This window comes from Myotis yumanensis, unplaced genomic scaffold (assembly GCF_028538775.1).
Source record: "Myotis yumanensis isolate MYYU_CA2020_CCGP unplaced genomic scaffold, mMyoYum1.0.hap1 SCAF_50, whole genome shotgun sequence".
In the NCBI taxonomy this organism is placed as follows: Eukaryota; Metazoa; Chordata; class Mammalia; order Chiroptera; family Vespertilionidae; genus Myotis; species Myotis yumanensis.
In genome coordinates, this window is record NW_027223801.1 from 273,960 (window position 1) to 279,860 (window position 5,901).

At 48.1% G+C, this 5,901-nt stretch overlaps 1 pseudogene; it reads left to right on the top strand.

Moving 5' to 3' along the window:
- Positions 1 to 1,436: 1,436 nt before the first annotated feature.
- Positions 1,437 to 4,478, top strand: LOC139000965 (E3 ubiquitin-protein ligase RBBP6 pseudogene; annotated as a pseudogene).
- The last annotated feature ends 1,423 nt before the right edge of the window (positions 4,479 to 5,901 follow it).

Genomic DNA, 5,901 nt, shown 5'->3' on the forward strand with positions numbered 1-5,901 from the left:
TTTAACCTTGTTGTATACATGACAAGCAAAAGAGGAGATGTAAGTGGGTTACATGAACTCCGTTGATGATAGATGAGGGAGGCGAGAGAAAGTAAACTGGGGTGGGGAGGGGAGGGAAACCTCAGGGGTTGGATAAAAATTAAAGTAAAATGACAGACACATACTTCTTCATACTTCTCTTACTTAGGTTGGCGTAGGATAGTTAATGGCCAGCAATGTACTCAATAACAATGAGGGGGTTTAAAAAGGAAAATTACACCCTAGCTGGTTTGGCTCAGCGGAGATAGAGTGTCGGCCTGCATACTAAAGGGTCCCAGGTTCAATTCGGGCCAAAGGCACCTGCCCAGGTTGTGGGCTGGATCCCCAGAGCCCCCACACCCCTCAGTAGGGGGTGTGCAGGAGGCAGTTGATCCATGATTCTCTGTCATCATTGATCTCTATCTCTCTCTCTCTCTCTCAGCCTGTGGACCATGAAGACTCCGGGTTTGATTCTGGTCAAGGGCACATGCCTGGGTTGCGGGCTAGATCCCCAGTGTGGGGTGTGCAGGAGGCAGTTGACCACTGATCCTCTCTCATCGTGGATGTACTATCGCTCTCTCCCTCTCCCTTCCTCTCCAAAATCAATAATGATATATTTTAAAACACACACACACACACACACACACACACACACACACACCAACTGACAGAAAGATATTAGCTTGGGGGCATGTGCACCCAACTTGTGACTTCACAGCCCAGGGGGGGCTGATTGGTCGAGCAGCTGATTTGCCTCCTCCCACCACGCTCTGGCGCTATAAAAGAAAGCAGGGTCCTGGGTGCGGAGCTTCTCAGCCCTAGGCTTGTTGTCTTGGTCACCGTCGCCGACCTCCTTCTCCAAGGGAGCTTTCAGGGGAGACGTCTCGCCAAGACGCGGTCCCGGGACATAGAAGCCACTGAAGCACCTGGCTAGAACCTGGCTAGGCTGCTGGTCAACTGACCGCCGTCTGCGTGTCATTTCTTCTTCGCCGACTCTGGCCTTCTCGCGGGGCCCGGGTCACTCCAAACCACGGAGAGAGCCCCCGGGAGGTGCGGCCACACTACGGACCCCGGACCCCACTGGGTCACTCAGACTTGTAACGTGTGGCCTCACCGCCGCGGACTGCACCACCTGCTGGCCCTGAGCTTAAGCGAGGGGGACCCGGACCGGGTGACGCGGTGCCCGTTGGCGGAGCCCCGGGCCGCCCTCCTGCACATGAAGTGAGTCCGTGGTCGGGGACTGGATTGCGGTTCTCACGCCCCTGCTGTGGGGAGGGGGTGTTCAACCCAAGGCCTTCGGTCCTTTGGTGACTCGCGAGTGTTCTGTGTATGCCCATATTCTGCTCTTCAGTTCATAAGTATACGTATACTGAGCGTGTCCACGTCTCCTCGCCCAACCCGAGGAGTCCTTTGGCACCATGTCCTGTGTGCATTATAAATTCGCTTCCACACTCAACTATGCCATCGTCACCTTTGCTGGGTGGCACATCTCCCTCCGCGACCTAAAGACGCAGATTATGGGGAGAGAGAAGCTGAAAGCTGCCAAGTGCGACCTGCAGATCAGCAAGCGCAGACCGAGGAAGAATACACTGACGATAATGCTCTGATTCCTAAGAATACGTCTGTCATTGTTAGAAGAATTCCTATTGGAGGTGTGAAATCTACAAGCCAGACGGACGTTATACGTCGAACTGAACCAGTGATGGGAACTTCAAAAGTCACTGACGACTCTTCTGCACCTATGTCTCTGGCCCAGCTTACAAAGGCTGCCAATCTGGCTGAAGCCAATGCTTCTGAAGAAGATAAAATTAAAGCCATGATGTGGCAGTCTGGCCGTGCATACGACCCCATCAATTACATGAAGAAGCCTCTAGGTCCACCACCTCCATCTTACACCTGTTTCTGCTGTGGTAGACCTGGCCATTATATTAAGAATTGCCCAACAAATGGGGTCAAAAACGTCGAATCTCGTCCTAGGATTAAAAAGAGCACGGGAATCCCCAGAAGTTTCATGATGGAAGTGACAGATCCTACCATGAAAGGTGCAAAGCTCACCAGCACCGGGACATACGCAATACCGACTATAGAGGCAGAGGCATATGCAATTGGGAAGAAAGAAAAGCCACCTTTCTTCCCAGAGGAGCCCTCTTCGTCTTCTGTAAAGGACGACCCTATCCCAGACGAGTTGCTCTGTCCCATCTGCAAAGACATCGTGACTGATGCCGCTATCATTCCCTGCTGTGCGAACAGCTACTGTGATGAGTGTATAAGAACAGCGCTCTTGGAATCAGAGGACCATACATGCCCAACGTGTCATCAACATGATGTCTCTCCCGATGCTTTAGTTGCCAATAAAGCCTTGCGACAGGCTGTTAATAACTTCAAAAATGGAACTGGTGGTTATACAAGAGGACTACGGAAACCCTTACCCCCACCACCGCCGCCGACACCGCCTCGGAGACCACTCCTTCAGCGGAATCTACAGCCTCTGATGAGATCTCCAATATCAAGACAGCAAGATCCTCCGATGATTCCAGTGGCGTCGTCATCAGGCCACCCGGCTCCCTCTATACCTTAGTTCAATTCTAATCAGACTTCCTTAGCCCCTGCTGCGCCTGGAAATTCACCTACCCCAGTGCCTGTACCCGATGTAACTGCAACGGTCTCCAAATCATTCCACTCGGAAAAATCAGATGGGCCTTTCCGGGATTCCGATCGTAAAATATTGCCGGCCGCAGCCCTCGCCTTCGAACATTCAAAGGGAACCTCTTCAATAGCAATGACTGCCCTTGTGGAGGAGAAAGGTTACCAGGTGCCTGTGCTCGGAAACTCATCTTTGCTTGGACAGTCACCACCTGCTGGGTATAGCGTCCCTCCCCCTGGGTTCCCTGCAGCGCCAGCCAATTTATCCACACCTTGGGGATCATCAGGAGGGCAGACTGTCACTTCCATCATGAATACCATCCCAACAACACAAGCACCACTTCTGTCCAGGGAAGAATTCTACAGAGAGCAGCGATGGCTACAAGAAGAGTCTCGATATCCCTACAGTGGTTCCGCATACTCCAGAAGTCCTTCTGCCAACTTATCGACACCTTGGGGATCATCAGGAGTGCAGACTGCTCACTCAAATACCATCCCAACAGCACAAGCACCACTTCTGTCCAGGGAAGAATTCTATAGAGAGCAGCGACGGCTACAAGAAGAGTCTTAGTCTAAATATCCCTATAGTGGTTCCTCATACTCCAGAAGTCCTTCTGCTTACGCTAAATCAAGATGTGGTTCAGGGCGCTCACGTTCTCATTCTTGGTCACTTAGCCACTCACACTCATTCCTATTCGCGATCACTGCCATGCCCCAGAAGAGGCAGAGGCAAGAGTCGAAATTACCGCCCAAGGTCTAGGTCTAGATCTCATGGATATCGTCGTCGATCTAGGTCAAGGTCACCACTATATAGGTGACATCCTTCTCGATCAAGGTCCCCTCAAGCATTTAGGGGACAGTCTCCAAATAAATGCACTGTACCAGAAGGGGAAACAGAACGTGAATATTTTAAGAGATACAGAGACGTCCCACCACCCTATGACAGAAAAGCTTATGATGGGAGGAGTGTTGACTTTAGAGACCCATTTGTAAGAGAGCATTACCGAGAATGGGAGAGGAAATACAGGGAGTGGTACGAAAATCGCTACAAAGGTTATGCTGCTGGAGCACAGCCTCGACCATCAGCAAATGGAGAGAACTTTTCTCCAGAGAGCTTTCTACCGCTTCATATCAGGAATTCTCCCCTTACAAGGGGCCGCAGAGAAGATGATTAGGGTGGGAGAAGTCGTAGAAGTAGAAGCATAGGTGGTAGCAACCATCCAGAAAAGCTTTCAACAAGAGACAGCCACGATCGGAAGGACAGTACAAAGTCAAAAGAGAAGGAGAGGGACAGTGCTGCAGGAGATGGTCCAGGATGTAAACATAAGGAACTTCGAAGGCGGAAGAAAGTGAAGGCTTTCTAAGCCCAGAGTTGTTGGAACCTTCTAGAAAATCAAGAGAACCTACAAGTCCAGTGATGAGATAAATGCACTGTACCAGAAGGGGAAACAGAATGTGAATATTTTAAGAGATACAGAGACTTTCCACCACCCTATGACAGAAAAGCTTATGATGGGAGGAGTGTGGACTTCAGAGACCCATTTGTAAAAGAGCATAACGCCTGTTGGGGTTTAAACTCAGCAAGTGCAGGTGTTCCCAAAGGTGTGCATGGAGTCAGTGAAGAAGAAATGACACGGAGACAGCCTTCAGTTTATCAACAGCCTAGCCAGGTTCTAGCCAAGTGCTTCAGCGACCTCTATAACCCAGGACAGGTTCTTTGCGAGATCTCTCCCCTGAAAGCCCCCTTGGAGAACGAAGAAGACGATGACGACTACGATGATGACGAAGCTCCAAGGGCTGAGAAGCTCTGCAAATGAAGGCCCTGGGCCTCTCACCTTGCTCCCTTTTATAGCCCCAGAGCGTGGTGGGAGGAGCCATTGACCCACCAATCAGCCGGCCCCAGGACTGAAGCATCGTCACCCCTTGGGGGTCAAGTTTAGGGTGGGGGCGCTCATGCCCCAGGCTAGGCTCCCGCACGGAACGCCCTTCAGGTGGCATTCACCAAAAGCATCTCAAGGAAAGGTTCTCCTGAACGTGGCTGCAATGCCTGGTGTGCTTCACCATCACCTCTTGTGCAGGCTTCTCGGACCCAGGACCCTTGAAGAGTGTTGGGGGTGTGGGTATTTTATTTTATGTTATTTTATTATTTCTTTGCTCATTTCTCTTCATTCATTGCAATTGATTCTATTTCTCAGCAATGAATGGTTACAAACATCGGTACCATTTGTATTTTTTTATCAGTAGAATTTCTGGATTTTTAAGGACTATTTCAGTGCTTATCGTTGCCTGTCATATATCTGTCTGTCCTTTCCATCCGTGGCAAACAAAAACATACAAACTATTGAAGTATGAAACCAAAATGTTCATGTCTTTTAAATGCCTGTGTATACTCACATGAGGGCCAAATTGTCTATGTCCAAGTAGGTAAACAGTCTATCAACACCATTTTAACGTATTATAGCTTGTGTCACAGAGAAATAACTTTAGAATGTGTTCAGTGTGTAAATTGTTCACATTTAGCAAATATATTCTACGTATGGACATATTCACTTATATTAAAGAAAAAAATAACATAATTTAAACATCTTGATTTAAGAATTGGATCTCATGGTTCTGTTAAATTCCAACATCGTAATTGCCAAATGCATTATCAAAAGAGTTTTAAAATTTTTTTCTTTCTTTTTCAATTTTTTTATAAAGCTGCTTCCAAAAATTTCAGGATTTTTGGGCAAAAGAAAATACAATGTAGTCTTGTTTATAAATTCTGATGCTTAGACTCTATGGGTAACACGCGCGTGCGCACGCATACACACACACACACACTGCAATAGAGAGACTCCTATAGAAAAGCTTCTGTTTTCTTCAGTAGTTCCAAACGGTGTTATGTAATCTGTCACTGGAAACAGTGGTTCCACCACAGGATTGGCAGTAGATTCTGTTTAAAATTTGGCTCGATAACATCCGTCAAAGGCTTTCAAACATGGTTTCTGGCAGCACGCATGGAGTCCGTGGTGTGAACGGGTACTGCCATTGGGTACAGGGCCTGTATGAAAAATCGTTTGCTCTGTGTGTGGGTTGCATGTGTGTGCGCACACTTTAAGAAGGTAATGGGATGAAATCGTTTATTCAGAACATAAACACAATTTCCTTATCACATCCCAACTGTGTAAATAATAGAAATCAAATATTTAGAATTTAAATGGATTCCGAATTTCTCTGAGAGGCAATTTTTTTTCCTTT